Consider the following 18,968-nt stretch of genomic DNA (forward strand, 5'->3'; position numbering starts at 1 on the left):
AACACTCTAACGAATAAAGTTTACACAATCTAAATTATAACTAAATAAAGTTCATAGAATATCTCTAACACAGATTCCATATCAAATAACATATCATTAATTTAATATTTTTGTAACTATGCTCATGACTATTGCTCCTACAATGCATCCAAAAAGAAATATCTTCCATCCACTCGAAGTATTTTCATAAATTAGGTGAGATTGATCATTTTCATTTAAGCATACATTTAAAGGAGTCTCTCTTTGATATAGAAGGTATAATATATACTCATCCTGAGCTTCTTCAAGTGAAGAATATGATTTATATATGTTTCCTTTGAATTCATTAACTTGTTCTTAACATTCAGGCTATGAATAATAAATTCATGTCCTTCGACCTTTAAGAACAACATAAATAGCTTCACGTGCCATATGCAATCTATAAATATAAAAAAAAAAAAATATATGTTACAATATAAATCAAATTAATATATATATATATATATAGTTATAATAACACAACATAATAATATTATACATAATTTTCTAAAACATATGAGTTTAATCATAACATCAAACCACATATAATCAAATAAAGTTAACATAGTCAATACCAAAATCCAAAACACTCTAACGAATAAGATTTATACAATCTAAACTACAACTAAATAAAGTTCATAGAATGCAACCACAAAACAATACAACAAAGTTAGTCATTCAAACTTGATAAACCTCTTCTCAATTAGCTAAGTAACATCTTCACAAATGTCTCCCTAATTGGAGCATGAGTGGACCTTAACATAATAAGATAATGAGGTTTCTGTACTATAACACCAAACATATCCAGTTAATCCTCAACAGATAGTCCCATATATTTTAATTCATTAGAAATATCAGATCGATTTTCATGATCTTTCACTAGGGTATCTGCTATCACTTTCAATTGATCAATGGATTTGTCAAATATTTGCTTAAATGAAGCCAATAGAACATCCTCTGCATTGTTACAATCTACTTTCTTTTTCCTTTTATGGGTTGAAGTAGTAGTTGACCTATTTTGCACAGAAGTTGGAGAGCTCTCTTTCATGTCAATAGTATTTATGTTATCATCTTTTTTATTTACCTCTTCAATTATATCAATGGGAGTTTTAGCTACACTTCCAGTTGCTCTATCTTTTCCAAAGATATTGGCCAATCTATCAAAAATAGGGGATTATTTTCCTTTCCATCCTTCGGTATTCTTGTTATGCTACAACACAAAAAATTAAAATTAATTATATTATTACACTCTAAATATTATATTAAATAAATTTATCTATCGTCTTAAGTTAAACTTTAACATAATTATCCTATGCCTCATCACTATTCACCTCAATGCATTTGAGCACATCATTCCATACAAACCCACTTGCATTAAGCATATCAAAAAAATTCCATATTGTTTTTTTCAGTGTCTCAATCTTGAATCGATATGAGGATTAGCTTTTATCCTTGAATTAGAAAATCATGTTTCCAAAGCCTTCTCAACACGGATCATTGTTTTAGGTTTGAAAGATTCATAATCATATCGAAATCCAGATGCTATTACATGTTCAAGTATAGATAATAAAGCATCTTCTTTAGCCTTACTCCATTATCGTCTTGATTTTGATTGACTACTTTGTCCCATAATTCCTATATATATATGAATATATGTGCATGTTAATAATTTTAAACACATTTATAAAAAAAAAATATAATCAAATAAACAAACACAAACATCAATTAAACTAATATAATTTAATAGTAAAAATATACATAATGTTAACATATCAAAACAATCCTTCCATTACTAGATATCAAACATTGAAATAGAAATTAATGGTGCCTATTCGCTCTCCACTCTTCATGCATTTGACTTGCTAAGTTATCTCTCCAAGTTGACCATTCATTTGAAGATTTAATTGTACCAATTGTGCCTAATCCTTCGCTTTCTTCATTTTCTAAATTTCTATCATTTATATTTGCTTCATTTTCCATTGGATCGGTAGATATATCACCTCTAATAAGGTTACGTAACAAGGAAAATGCATTAATTATTCGGCGTTGAGTTTTGATATGGTAAAATGCTGGACTTCTTAAAATGCCCCATCGCATCTTAAGCAATCCAAAACATATTTCTATAACATTCCTTGCTTAAGCATGTTTCATATTAAAATACTCCACAAGATTAGTAGGTTGACCACCCTTTCTCCATTTTAATAAATGATATCGAGTTCCTCTATAAGGTGCAAGAAACCCCTCTTCATTTGTGTACCCATCATCAGTAAGGTATAGTTTCTTATATTATGAAGAAAAATATTAATTTCTGTATATGTTTTTTATTTTATTACTCAATTACTCAAATTATACAAATTTTTATATACCTGTGGGGACTCTTAACCCATTCGGCTTAGTTACTGTATCCCAAAGTACTCTAGATCAGAAGCAGAAACTTCCCACCCTAGTCAAAGATAAACTTCATGTCACGGGAACAAACCCTTAGAACATTGGTTACAATTTCTCCTTTTCTGGTTTAGTAACTTGGTTTATCATGTTCTGACACGCAAACCTTAATATAAGTTCCATCCAATACACCCAAACAATTCTATATAAATTATAAATAATTAATATATAAACAACATAATGCAAATATGTTAAAAAAATTTACACTTTTATTAGCTTACCTTAAACATCTTCATGTCTCATTAGTACAATTTTCAGGAACTGGTTTTGGAATATGAAGTAATTTACTTTGCAACCGTAATACACCATGCAATATAGAATTGGAATACCTACTAATTATTTTTTTCGATCTCTTAAATCTATTAAGATTCTTTACATGGAGAGCAAGTATATGTAAGAACATACACACTTCCTCTCTAAGGATACTATTCTATCTCTCTTTATCCTTCTATCACTATGAAAAAGTTCACATAATATTCCAAAAGTTCTTCTATCCACTCGAAATTGATTTTTACATTCTAAATCACTATTGCCTATTATACTATCTAAATAACTCAATTTTTTCTCATGCCTAACAAAACTTCGATCTCTAAGTATATGATTGTTATCACGCTTTTATCTTCTCTTTAGCATCCACAACATCATCATCAACATTAAACTCGTCATGTGTAAATGCCACACTCGTATGATTAGAAATGCAAATATTTTTTTTTATCCAAATCTATCCATAAGAAAAAGAAAAGTAAATTAATATTATATATTTCAATTACTAAAGGACAAAATTAAAGTAAATCATATATAAATCAATATTATTTATTTCTTCTCAAGGGCAAAACTAAAATAAATCATATATAAATTAATATTATTTTCCCTTATATGTAAGAGTGACAAACTTCTTTTCAACACATACATATATAAATTCAAATGGGGTATTAAGTATTGAACACAAGGTCTATTGATAAGCAAGGTTTTGATATATACCATTTTAAATTATAACTATCGATCCAGAAAATTAGAGATTGTAAGAAATATAACTTTTTCAATATGTTTAACTTCTATATACATGGGCCCTGAGCATGTGTTTACATTCCAAAAATTTGAACAAAAAGATAAACACTAAGAAAAGGTATAAGATCTAGTATTCTAATTATAAACTCCTAACAGGCTACGGTAGACAAAAACAACTGGCCAACTTGCTTGCTCACTTTATCCAATATATCAAAAGAAAATAACTCACTACAATAGTAGCTATAGTAATTGGCCCACTTGCTGGCCCTTTGATTACTACCTACAAATTCTCAAGTTTCCAGGATTGACATCTATTAATATCTCTAACCAATATAATTTGTTCGAAAGCTATAGCTTTACAAAGTTTCCACTAGCTATATTACTTTTTTCTTGGGCCTCATTGAAATTTGTTTTTTCATACTTTTATTCAAAGCTTGCTAATGGTTTCCCAAATGATGAAGCAAATAATAATATTCAAGGAAAAATAAATTAAATAATATTCAAGGAAAAAAATTAACAATATTTTAGCTAAAATTTGAGATAACTTTTTTTTTTTTGGGGTTTCGATATATAGAGATAAATCTAGCTAGCTACTTAGATGTCTCTAGAGAAAAAAAGATATTAAAAAGCATTCCAAGGGAGGACCAAGCAGCAGAATAAGGAGTGCATTAGGAACAAGTAGCAGAATAAGGAGAACAAGCAGTAGAACAAGGAATGCATCAAGAACAAGCAGCAGAATAAGGAACAACCTCCTCTCAATTTTGTAGTATAAAGAGAGGGAAGTAACAAGAGAAGAGGGGATGGTCTTTACACATGGCTTCAAGATCTTTGTTTCTTGAATGTAGTGCTAAAACAAAGAAAATGTTCAACAATGAACAAATCCATTCACTCTCCCTCACACACACACAAGGCATAATTCTTCTCTCTCTTTCTCTCTCACACACACACAGACACACAGAGGGCTGAATTCTCTCTCTCTCTCTCTCTCTCTCTCTCTCTCTCTCTCTCTCTTTCACACAGAAATCAAACGGTTTGTTTGAGAAAAAAAGCTTAGTTTTCATGGTTATGAAAAGGGAAAAAAAACAAAAACATTTCAACCTAGTTGGCAAACAACACACAGATCAGCAGATCAACAGTTAGCCATGAAGAAAGAAATAAAAATTGAGAACACTTACTTGCAATCATTTGTATATTGTAGATCAACAGATCGATTGCAACAATCGGCCTAGTTCTGCATTTTCATATGGTTTATTGAAAATAGGAAAAAAAAAAAAAGAGGGGGTGAAATTTGTGAAGACATTGTAGATAGATGAGATGTGAGAACCCAAAAAAAAAAAAAAAAAAAAAAAGAAGAAGAAGAAGAAGAAAGAATTGCAGAAGACTTGCCAAAGACAGAAAGGGAGGGAGGAGAAGCAGGGTCGGTAGGTTGTATTAGGTTTTACATGCAAAATCAAGTGTATTAGGTAATACATCATTGCGTTTTTAAAAAATACGGCTCATTATTCTTAATCTAGGTGAACAATGTAGAAATTAAGTCTAATATATTATTAGTTATGTCTCTAATGAAATTATAATACAAAGTCAAGTACCCAATGAAATGAACTACTTCTATCTATCACTTACGTGTCTAATAAAACTAACTAATTATATTCATCACTTAAGTCTCTAATGAAACTATTTTTGAAAAAAGAAAAACAAAGGTCCCTAATGAAACTAAATAATTATATTCACCTCTCAAGTCTAATATTACATGATCATTACAAGATTAGCTATTAATTTATCAACGTAATTCAGTTTATGATGATCTTAACATAATCAAGCCACACTAGAAATTAGAGTAATATCTCAAATATCAAAATAATATGATTTGGCAAAATAAGTCAATGTCAAGTTTCTATTTTTATTTTTTCTATGGTACTTGGATTTAAAACTTGATCTTGGGATGTGACAACCAAGGGCAAAATTGTGTGAGACTGCCAAGGTAAGAATGGATACATGTGGGACACTAATAGACTATCCTATCGGTAAAGGCTACTTGGTATTCAATCCCACATCGTGAGGGAGTGGAACGATGATGGTTCATATGTAAAGTAGATACTCCTTTAACAACTGAGGTCTTCTCAGAGCGGTTGGTTTCTAAGTTCGAAAAAACTCTAGACTAAGTGTGTTTTAATAGGAACAATCTCAAAATGGGTGACCCCTTGGAAAGTCTAAACAAAAAAATCTATATATTGTTTGAAGTTAGGGTATTATAAATGATATCAGAGCCATAAGTAGTAGAATTATGCCAGTGAGAACACTTGGACTTAAGGGGAGTAGATTGTGATGACCAAGGCCAAAACTGTGTAAGGTTGTAGGGTAAGTGTAGGCAGGAATCTTCATTGGGCCCTAAAAGGGTAAATTATGATGATCAAGGGTAAACCTGTGTAAGGCTGTCGGGGGGTAAATGTGGATGGATGTGGAACATTGGTAGGCTACTAGCAACGCCTACCTGATGTTCAATCTCATATCGACTTGGTGTAGAACAATAAGGGTTTAAATGTAAAGTAAACTTTTTATTAACAACAAGGTCTTTTTCAGAGAAATTGGCTTAAAGGTTCAAAAGAACTTTGATGATAAGCGTACTTTAGTGGGAGCAATCTTAGGATAGGTGATCTCTTTAGAAGTTTGAAAAAAAGAAAAGAAAAAGAGCCTATACTGTCCAGAGTGCAGTAGCTAAATGTTTTAGCTTTCAAGAGTTAAGAGTTTCATTCTTTTGCGATTTGTAGACTTTCAATACAAAAATAACACTATCCTAAGTCAGTAGTATAAAAATACTAAAAATTAAAAAGAAAACTGAAAGGTCATACAAACGACCATTTCTAAGGCTTTTATGGCGTCCATAATAGCCACATCTACTATTTGGTGCATAACCATCTGTGCTTCTCTACAACAACCTTCTGCTTTCTTTTCCTTACCAATCAAGAGTGCAAACCTAAAGATGGTGTTTGGAAAACTTGTAATGGAGGAAAATTCTAACAATTCACAGGAACATTCAAGTGATCAGGTAAGTGATAAGGGCAAATATGGTACTGATTAATTAACCAAAAAGACAAATGTATCGCAATGGAGAAATCAAGATTTGAAGCCACTATTGAATGAAATCAATGTAATTGGAACAACAAATGAAAAGGAGGGACAAAGTATTGGTTGTGCATGCACTATAAAAATCATTTTGACAATTCTTATACTACAATTCACATTAACTTTTTGGACCTCCACCAAGGAAAAAAGTAAGCATAAAATGTTATCTAATACTTTTGAAAGATAAGGCCACATATGTGAAGCTAAGAAGAAAGGTCGAAGAGGCAGAGAAATCAGGTGTTGTATCTTGATCTTTGAAAAATTCTATCATTATAAGCACAATGCAAAAGGCAGGGGTTGCTAGACCAATAGAAAATGCATTTACCATGATGGAGAGGGACATAATGGATTTGAAAGTGATCAAAGGAATGTGTGCTATTGGAATTCCTTTTAATGTACTATAAAATACTCAATTTTGTGAGATGGTGACAATGATTAACAAGGCTCTTAAAGGTTATAAAACTTCCTTAATCGATAAACCAATTAAAATTGAAAGGACAATACTTGTGTCCACACTAGAATGGAGGCAATCCTCCTTACCCTACTATATATCATCTTGTGATTGATCCATGTGGTTGTTTTATTAAACTTATAATTAATGAAATTATTTCATTAATGATATGGATATCATAATAGCTTGAACTTTTTTAATAACTATTTTTAAGTTTTATAAAATAATTAAGGTTTTTTTGGGATTTTTTTTGCTAGACCTAAGTGGTATTCTTCTCCATCAATTCAAAAGGTTCTTTTAAACCATAACAAAGACTGAAGATTGGCATAAGCATCTCTCTATCAATGACAAAGTAAATGCCCAATAAGAATACAAATCAATTAGGTATTTCATAATCTCTACTTTAGTAAATTTTATCTTTACCTTTAATTTTTTGGTACTATACTTTCTATCTATTTTCCTTCCATCTTGCACTTTAATTGTGATTTAAGAAAAGCATATTGCAATATTTAAGAAATCTCTAATGATTAATTGTTTTATAAGTGCCTATTGACAAATAAGGAAAGATATGGACCTATGTTTGATTATTATATTAAAATAATAAAGCAAAAGCACTAAAGAAAGAGATTAGATAGATATTAAGGGTGTGTTTGTTTCATCAGATTGGACATGTCAGGTCAGGATGTGTCCCAGTCCGGTGTTTGGTAATAATATTTGAGAATGGGACAGGTTGTTCCAAATAGGAAATCAGTTCCACTCACGTAGGATACATAAGACTTGTCTCTACCCCGGCTCAGTTTTGTCCCAAACTAGCCGAAGCTCTCCTCTCTCTTACTAGTGTCTGTCACCAAAGCAGCTCCTCATCGGATCGTGTCAACGATCGAAGTGGCTCTCTTCCCTGGTGAACAATAGTGTCATCTCTCCGAGGAACAAACACGATCGGTTAGTATGATTCTTACTCGTACCTTCCATTGCCGAGCTTTCCTCTCTCACTAATACTAACTCCTACCCTGCATCTCTGCACTTCTCCTTCATCTTATTTCTTCTTCTTCGTGCTCATCTCTGCACTGCATCTCTGAACTTCTTCTATATCTTTGATTTGAAAAAATTAAGGCTTGCAAAAATTAGGGTTCGAAGTTTAATTTGTTTGAATCCGTGTTTGAGTATATGTTGCATATGGTGTTTGGTGTTTTTTGATTGTTTGGATAGTAAGAAAATTATCAGAAAAACATCAAACTTTGTATAGTCTCTGTTTTTACATTTGGTGTTTTGTTTGTTGGATATTGAGAAAACTGTATATTATTTTGCCTCTTGTCCAGAATTGAATCCAATATGATTGTCCTTTTTTTTTTTCTTTTTTATTTTAATTCCAAACCATCAAAATTCATTTTTTTTATTGGGGATTTTTTCTTTTAGATTTTTAACAATCTAATCTTCTAGAAGATTGAATAAGGTGGAAGAAGCAACTGAGGTCTTTGATGGAAGTTTGAACACCAAAAATGGTTTTCTGATCATGTTGGTTGGATTTACTTAATCTGGAATTGAAATTTTATTTTTATTATAATATGTATATATATGTGTTTTTCTGTTTCATAATATATATGGGTTCTTTTTATATATATATATATATATATAAGTTTTTTGCTTTTGATTTTTTTATGAGATTCTTATAGCCTATTTATTTTTGGTTGTCCATTTTCAAAAATATATTCTCTCTGTATATATACATATATTCTTTTCTTATTAGGTCTATATTTGAACCAACATCTTTTTAGGATTTCTCTATAATAGAAAGCATACTGTTCATCTTGGTAGAACATCGAGTTTTTGGATTTTAATTCTGTCCATTATGATTCTTTGAAAAATATTGGTAAACATTCTGTTCATGATGTATGAGTTTCTTCACTTTTTGATTTTATGAAAATCCATAGCCATTGTTCTAAAAAACATTTTGCGGTGTATATATATATATATATTTTGTTTTTCCCTTATCAGATCTCTCTTTAAGCCAACAACATATTTGTTGGATTTCTCTGTAATGGAAGTATATACCATTCATCTTGGTAAAACATTGATTTCTTGGATTTTGGTTTTGTTTATTATGTTCTTAATAATACATTTTCTCATTGTTCTAAAGATACCTCTGGTGATTGTATCTTTGGCTTCTTGTCTTAGTTGATAATTCAGAACTGGATGGTATTAAAGAATGAGTATAAGAATCTTCTGAAAGAAGCATATTGTCGAAAGCGAGATAGAACTTTGTGTAGTGTGACAAAATCACATAAATCACATTCCATTGCGCAATCATATCATATTTGTGCATGTGGTAGAGTTTTTGGTGAGAAATATGTATGGAAAAGAGAAGGTTGATCTTCACCTGTATAGTTTTGAGTTTCCTGAAATGAAGTAAAAAACTACATTTTATGTTACCTAGTTCAGCTTGAAATATTGACCTTGTTATGCAATTGCATAGTAGTAGCATTTGGATATCTACTTGTAACAATAACTTTTATTGCCGATTATGTGCTTATGTATAAATGAATGGTTAGGATTTTACCACTGCATGCAGGTCGTTGAAAAAAGCTTGAAGGGCTTAGTGAAAAGGGAGTGACAATAATCATTGGAGGTGGAGATTCTATTGCTGCTGTAGAGAAAGTAGAAGTTGCAAGTGTGATGAGCCACTTTTTATTTTATTTTATTTTATTTTTGTTTATGCATATGATATGATGTTGAATAATGATGTTCTGATTCTCATTCACATGAACGAGGGATCTAGATTGATTCTCTTATTAACATTGGGATGTTCTGATTCTTAGCAAGTAGTTTTCATTTGCCTTCACTTGGGAGTAAAAATATCACAGATTCGAAAGGGGACCTAATTTTGATTTGTGCTTCTACCTTTGAAGATACTGTCATTGGACAGGTAAGAAACTAATAGTGAGTCATATTGAAGATGCCATATGTTGTATTCTGTCTGTACATTTGCAGCTTGATTTATTTTTTAGTAAAGGAAGAAAAAGAAAAAGAAAAAGAAAGAAATTAGTGTAAAGCTCCATTAGTTAACTGGTTAGCTAAAATTAGCTCATTGTTTTATAGAATTCTATTCTTTGCTATGTTAGATGCTATTTATCTGTATTCGAGGAAAGAGAGTTTTGAATTTTACTACAAATTTCTCATCTTATATTGTTGGCTTTTTAAAGCTAAAAATACATTTAAGTGAATTGTTGATTGTATGTTATAATGAGTGTGCATATTTGATTGAAGATTTAACAGAAAATTGTCTCTAACTTTATCGAACTTGAGACGGCTAAATATGAAATTATTGCCATTTGATCGAGAAGTGTTCTAAAATGAGCCTAGTATTTCTGTCTTCTAAGTATACTGGTCTCCATAAAAATACATGAATTTTTCTATATGAGAAAAATTTTTCTTTTTCCTTTTTTTTTTGAATAAAAAAATACATAAAAATATCTAAATACATAAAAAAATACACGTAAAGTTTGTAGAATACTATCCTACAAAGCAACTTACCATGCATGAATGATCTTTTTCAAACCAACATAAATATATTTAAATTTATCTATATATATATATTATGAATAAAAAATATTTGGAGAGCTAGAGCCTAAAGGTTGGCATATCTTACAACTCGAATGGTGAACCTATCTGCGACGATCCAGTTAATCTACATACATCTTAAAGCAAGGATTTTTTTTTTCCTTTTTAAAGTGAGACATAAATGGGTGTGTAAAATATAAAATTATGACATTTTATAATGATATATTTTTTGCTACATGTTCTACGTTTTGTTAAATTTTTTGCTTATGCATTTTTTAGATGTTGAATAATGATGCTTCACATTATATAGCAATTCAATTTAATGTTCTTTTAATTTCTTTGTTCCATTTTTTTTAATGTAGTAGATATGGATTGAAGAAAATTTGTTGCAATCTTCTTGCTTCCAAATGATTTAGAATTAGAAGATTTTTCTACATGTTTTATGCTGATTTTGCTTATGTACATGTATTTAACATGGTGAAGGAGAAATGATAGAGGTGTTAGAAACCGGATAACTAGGAGTATGGAATTGCTTACATCTTTTCTAGATAGTTTGTTAGATAATGATGTTAAATGTATTAGTCAAATTAGGATGGATAGGAGAATATTTGGTATTTTGTATTAGTTATTACGCAAGGATAGATATGTTAAAATAGATGGTATTGTTACATTGGAAGAGCAAGTGTGTACATTTCTGCACATAATTGCTCATCATGCAAAGAACCGTACAATTACCACTAGATTCTATAGATCGGGGGAGGCAATAAGTAGATACTTTAATTCAGTGTTGAATGGAGTATTACGTTTACATGGGATTTTATTGAGACATCTAGAACCTGTGTTAGATAATTGCTCGGATGATAAATGGAAAGTATTTAAAATATGTTTGTGGAATGGTTTGGTTATGAATATTATCGTTAAATTATTTGTAGCATTATGAACGTTAGTAATTTTGTTTGTGATGTAAAATTGTTTGGGAGCATTAGATTAAACTTATATTAAAGTGAATGTATCTGAAATCGATAAGATAAGATATCGAACAAGGAAGGGTGAGATAGCCATAAATGTTTTAGATTTATATAATCTGAACATGGAATTTATATTTGTATTACCTGATTGGAAAGATTCCATTTCGGATTCTAAAGTATTCTGAGATACATTAAATAAGCCAAATGGTTTAAAAGTACCAATCGGTAAGACTAATTCTCAAGTTTTACATTCTAGAGCCAACATTGCATAAACTAATAGGAGACATTTTTTTTTCTTTTTTAGGTTGTTATTACTTAGTAGATGCTGGTTACACTAATGGTGAAGTATTTGTTGCACCAGATAGAGGAACAAGATATCACCTTTTTTTGAGTGGAGAGATGGTTATACACCCATAAATCATGAAGAGTATTTCAACATACATCTGCTAGAAATGTCATAGAAAGATGCTTTGGGTCTCTTAAAAAACGGTGGGCAATTCTAAGAAGTCCATCATTCTATCCAATTTCATCACAAATCAAGATCATTACTGCATGCTGTCTTATACATAATCTTATTAGAAGAGAAATAACAGTTGATCCTGAGGGAGTTGAGTTTGATAGGATTGAAGATGTTGACGTTAGTAGAGGGGATGACATTATAGGATCAATTTCTTCTTTGGATCAATGGACTAGCTAAAGAGATGAGTTAGCTAAACAAATGTTTGATGAGTAGAGAGGTCGTCCTGGTTAGTAGTATATGATGGTTCTGTATTTAATTATCTTGTCACTGCTTTATTTTATACTGTTTATTAAAGCTTTTGGATACTTTGTATGAAAACCAATTGATAGTATGTGCAATATTTGACTCTGAACTTATATTTTGTTTGCTTGCTGTTATGATATTGTTGAAATCATAACATTTTCATTTCAATAGCAATGGAAACTGGAGGTAGCAATAACGATATCAGGGGGTTAAAGCTAGATGTACATGGAGTAAAGGTGAGGAAGATGCTTTGCTGTTTATTTTAGATGAAGTTGTAGCTAGTGGGCAACATTGTGACATAGGATCATTCAAATCTGGCACAATTAATAAAATTGAGAGTTGACTGTCTGAGATATATCCTAACTTGGGGCTGTGAGCAAATCCACACATCGAGAAGATGAAAAAGTGGAAGAAGCAATATAGTATAATATACGATATGTTGAACAAAAATGGATTTGGATCGAATAACTCTTTTAAATGTGTGGAGGTTGATGGTGATGAAGTTTGGAAAGTATATATGCAGGTTTTGAAACTTTAGACATATACTTTAATTGAATTTTTTTACTTGATATCTTTAATTTGTATTCGTAATATATGAAAATTTATGTTTTTATAGTATTTTTTACACCTCAATGTTGGTTTTTTAATTTTATTTTAGAGTAATCCAAATGCAAAAGGTTGGAGAGATAAACCTTTTCTGGTCTATGAGAGTCTTACTAATATATTTGAGAAGGATCAGGCAACAGGACATGGAGCACAAACTCCAATTGATATGGTTAATGATATGAATATGGAGGCTACAAATGAATAATTCAATGGTGTGTGTTCTCCAAAGTCTGTGAATCAAACACATAGTGAACCATCCACACAATCCCAATCAAAAGGTAAGAGAAAATCTAGATTGAATGATGATGAAATTGTAAGGGGGTTTGGACATGTAGCAGAGAAATTGTTTGATAAATTTGCTGCAAGTTCAAAAAATCTTAGACCAATTATCCATAATTCTTTGTTGTGGAGCTTGAGGCCAAGTTTGTTACGTCGGACTGGGCAAGTTAGGACAGGACACAGTCCCAATCCGATGTTTAGAAAGCAAATATAGAAGGGGGACAGATTTATCCTGTTGGTCATTTTATCCTAAATGAAGAGGACAGATCTGACCCGTCTAAAGACTTGGGTTACTTTTGTCTGAATGAGCTCTCTTCAAAGCATCTCTGGCCGTCCCGCGATCGTTCCGTCCAAGCTGACCCATCCCCTTTGAAGCATTTCTGATCGAAGCATCTCTAATCGAAGCATCTCCAAGCTGACCATCCCCTTCGAAGCATCTCTAGCCAGTGAGTTCTTCTTCTTCTTCTGCATTCTTCTTCTTCTTCTTCTTCTGCTTCATCGATCTTCCATCATCATCTTCTTCTTTCTTTTTCATTTTTTTAACATCATTGTTTTTACTGAAAAATTATGAAATTTTATTTGTTTCATGTCATTTGTTGATCTACAAAATTAGCTTCAATCTAAAAAGTTTGGGCTTGATTTGATATTCAGGAGGAAGATTGCTTAATTTTGGAGGCTTAAACTAAAGCTAAAGCATAGTGTTCAATTTTTGCCTATTGTTGATGTGTTACTTATGATGCGTTGGCTAGATTAATTATGTTTGTGACGTTGGTTTGAGAATTAGAACTAATTTGTGTAATGTTTGTGTGCAAAGAATTAGAATTAGATGATGGTGATATTCGGGTGATAGTCGTGTGTTTGCTTCAGATTCTGGAGCAATCTATAGAGATCTAAATCCCACTGATCTTGTCAAAGAGGGCTTTGAGTTGGGATGATGATAAGAAAGAGTCTTCCACTTTTGAAGCAACAAATATTTAAAAAAAAAAAAAAACTCATTGGAACCCCTACACACAGATAAACAAAGTGGAAGATTAAAAACATATAAGAAAGAAAGGCTGACTTTATTCTTTCCCAGTTATGGAATTGAGAAATGATGAAACTTCTTCCTCTCTTTCCTTTAGCTTATCCTCTTTAGCTTGGTAATCCTCTAGATAAACAATGTATTCTGCAAATCAACAATTACAAAGGCTACCAAATGAGTTGTGCTCTCAAACTGTTTGCTCATATCTCAAACTTTTCTGGTAGCAAGTAGCAACATTTCCACTTCTTTAATATATTTTTTGCCACTAAAACGTATCCAATCAAAATAAGATTTTAGACAATAATAGCAATATTGTTTCAACCGTGAATTTTATTGATACATATTAATGAATACACACACACACACACACACACACACACACACACACACACTCTCTCTCTCTCTCTCTCTTTTTCTTTTTTCAATATTTTTAATAGTGAATATAGTATCCACATGCACATACACCCTAGCAGATATGCCCAGGAGCCGTTGACATGTTCATCCAAGAAGTGGAAATATCTTACCCAAATTGTTTTTAACTTCAAACTGCAGTTCTTTAGTTTTTGGGTCATATTGTGCATAAAGCTCAACCTATCAGAAATGACGAGCTTATTTCTTTGTTTCCATTGGACTAAGCTAGCTAACGTGAGATTGATTGTTCATGGTTGAGTTGGTAAAAATTGGTGAAGGTGGTGGGAAATATTTTATTTTTAAAATATCTATTTGTCGTAGTTATTAGAAATATTTTAATTTTTAAAATGCATAATTGAGTATGTGAGCATATCCTGTTTGTTTATATTTTAATTTCTTAACTTATTATTCTTTGCATGCAAAGTCAAATGGGAAGTTACTTAAGCAAGGCCTAATGCTCTTTTGCTTTCTTCACTTTAAAAGAACTGTTATGTTGTTCATATTAGTACTTGATTGTCCTTTGGCAAACTCAAATGCAAGTAATCAAGTATGCAATGTCAAGAATGTGGGAAAACAGGATTTGCATTTGGATTTGGACTCGGTTGCATGACTTTGCAGGAAGAAGCAAGGTTGACATTTTGATCTCCATTTAGTTTCCTAGAATGAATTGTTGTATTTGGCTTGTTGAATTTTCTATTTCAATTGCCTACTTTCGTGTTGGATAATCAATATTTTGTTTTACATTGTCTTTAAAGAAAGTGTTATCATATCCCATGCTTTTAAATATTTAATTCTTTACTTTTGTTCTACTCTTTTACACCTAATATATTTTTTTCAAACAATCAGACAATTTTTTGCAAATTCAATACCCAATATTGTCTTTCAAGACTATCCTTTTTGCTGCAAGTCTTGAAGATAAAATTGTGAAATATAGAGTACATATTTTTTTTATTGTCAAGAATGGATGAAATTGTCAAGTTATTATATACATGTTTTTTTTATTGTCAAGAATGAATGAAATTGCCAATTTATTATATATTCTTCTTCTATAATTTTTATACCTAATCTATGGCTAGTAATCTTTAGCAAGAAATAAAAACTATAATATTGTGGGTTTAAAAAAAATAAAATTTTGCATGAAAACATGCAATATAAATTTACAACTTAAATTAGTATTGTTGTGCATTATATATTTGTATCTATGCATGAGGGGATGACAATTATGAGCAATTGAATTTGAAACTTATGGACATATGCTGTATGGTAGTGGGTGTTGATTTCTAATTATGCATGTAAAGACAATTTTATGATTATGTGCTATGTTTTAGTATATTAACATGCATTTGATTGATTTAGTTAATTGTTATTTTGTTTAATTATATTACTATATTATATTATATTTTATTATTATATGCAGGAATATTGAATAGCAAAGAGAAGAGTTTATGTTGTGTTTAAAGATAGACAACCAAGAATATATAATTCTTGGTCTAAATGTCATCAATAAGTGCAAGAATTTAGAGATAATTTATATGAAGCCTATAATACAACTGAAGAAGCTAAAATTGCATATTTTGAGTAAGTAAAACAAATGATAAGGAATTGTAATGAGGCAAATCCAATACAAAATTTCACCTCACATACACGTGCTAACTTGAACAACGAGTGGCATAATGGTTTTATACTAAGTTATTTATTTGAATTACTATCAATGGGCATATTTACTTATTTGTTATATAAATAGATTATTCATGTAAAATCCAATATATATATCCTTTGTCTATACTATAAATGCGAAGAGAAGCAATTTTTAGTCATTTTTTCCTATTCATTTTGGTTCAAAAACAGCACTCTTCCATGCGTTTTGCCAACCTTTTTTCCATGTGTCAAGACAAAATTGCACATCTTCCGCATCATCTAAACAACTGGTTTTTCTGCAACTTGACAGCCTTTCTTGTACTTACAATTAATGCAAAAATGTGTTTCGGTAATTGGTGACTTTATGTATAGCTATATATATATATATATATTTATAATATATAATTACATATAAAAATACAAATTTTTGGGCCCCCCTAAAATTACCAAAATACCCATCATTATTCACTGCTATCTCTTTTTTGCTTGAGGTGTAATCTGTGAAAACAGACTCTCTCTCTCTCTTAAGATGTGTGCTTCTCTATGGAAATGAAGAAAATGACTAAACAATACTCACACACACACACACACACACACACACACACACACACACACACACACACACACTCTTTTTTCACTTTCTCTCTTTTCTTGGGTTTTTTGGGGCCATATATGTAAAATAAATTTTTTATTTCTATAATATTGTTTATGATGGGACTCTTCTTTATGCTTTGTTTTGGAAAGATAATTTTATCACTCTGTCCTTGTTAGTACATAGACATCCATGAGTACCATAAAAAAACAGAAAAATTACTTAAGTTATAATACCCAAAAAATAAAATGAAGAAACACAAATTTGGTGAAAATAGAAAAAAAAAAAAAAAAAGGTCTGTTAAAGAAAGAAATAAAATATTGATAGTGAAACTATTGAAGGCCAGGGAAATAAAAAAATTAAAAAATAAAATAAAATGGAAATATAAGGCAATAGAAAGAAACAAAATCGAAATATCAAGTTGAAGAAAAGAAAATAAAAATAAAAAATTGCTTAGGCTGAGCTACACGAAGGATAAATCGATGCTTCCTTCACAAAGGGTTAGAGAGAGATAGGGCAAATGTATCTATTCAATGAGTCAAGGAAACAAAGAAAAAAATAAAATAAAAAAAGTATGAAAAAAGGGAAAAAACAAATCAGTTTCTTACTGTTACTTGTCTGGGTGAGCTTAAGAGCATTCTTTCGTTTGGGAGACGAGTATAGGCTTTTATGTGCATGTATTTCCTCCTTCTTTGTTTTTCCAAAAAGGTCAAAAAAAAAAAAAGGGCCAATCAACTCCATCATATTTAAACGAAATCATACGGTGGTCCCACAGATATGGCTTCTACTCAAATGGATTTATATGCTGCCATGAAATTTTGGGATTGGATTTGTACTGCTATGGTTTTAATTTTAGATTTTTTTTTTTTACTGCATTGCTTCAGTTGTTTCCGTTGCTTTTCTGGAACAGAAGAACAGAATTCTCTGAAACCTGGTTTGTGTATATCTTTGGTTCTTTTTTGAAATTTTGATTTCCAATTTCCATTGCATTTGTGGCCTTTAGATTGTCTTTGCTTGTATATTTGGCTTCTGAATTGATTTGTGCCCTATTTTTTTTTTTTTATGTTTTTCCTTTTTTCTTTTTCAATTTTATTTCCAATTATATTTTTGATGTTTTGGTTGTTTCTTTACAATCTACTTTCTTTTTTTCTTTTTTTTTTAATTCTTTTGGGTTAGTCATAGACAGAGAAAGTAAGATTTGGTATTTGACCGAATTTGGGTTTTTCTTTTTAATGTTTTCTATCACTTTCTTTTCTTTTTTCTTGCGATTTTAGTTTTGTTTTGTTATTTTTTAATTTTATCTTTAATGATCTAATTATTATTTTTTTTCTTTCTGATGTTGATATTTGGTTGTTCCTATACATTTTTTTTTTGGGGAATTATAAATAAAAAGTGAGTTAGAACTTTTAAAGGATTCTAAAAAAGATGACTAAATGATCAAATAGAAACAAAAAAAAAAAAAAGTTAAAAAATGTAGAGATTGTTTACTGGTTTTAGGTTTTGGACAAGCAAAAGCATATAAAAATGAATAAATAAAAAACCAAAAAAAGAGGCATGTTTTGGATTTACTGGTTTGATATTAGGTTTGGACAATTAAAATTAGATTCGTATGGAACTTTGTTTTTGGCATATTTTTTTATTTATTTTTTTGAGCAGTTAATGAATAAGTGATAAATTTAATTCCATTTAGAAAAAGCTAACTTAGTGTAGAATTTTTTTTTTTTGGTTTAGTTTTAGAACAGTTAAAATTGATCTTCATGATAAATTACTGTAGAAAGGTAATTTTTTTATACTTTTGTTATATTTTATATCGTAATAGTTATAAATTTTAATAACTGAATGTGTTGTTTTTGTTTTGGATATAAATATGGCTATGAATTTTTATCCAAAATAATAATAAAAAAAGTAAAATTATTGTTCAAACATGCTAATGAGAAGACCTTTTAATGTGTTATAAAAACTTTAGTCTGGAAGCAAATAGAAATTAGGCATGATATAGAATTTGGGAAGCAAAAGTGTAAATTTTGTTTTTTTTTTTTTTGTAGAATTGATATCTTTTTTGGTTCATGTATTCTAAGGCAATATGA

This window comes from Ziziphus jujuba, chromosome 9, assembly GCF_031755915.1.
Source record: "Ziziphus jujuba cultivar Dongzao chromosome 9, ASM3175591v1".
NCBI classification, from domain to species: domain Eukaryota; kingdom Viridiplantae; phylum Streptophyta; class Magnoliopsida; order Rosales; family Rhamnaceae; genus Ziziphus; species Ziziphus jujuba.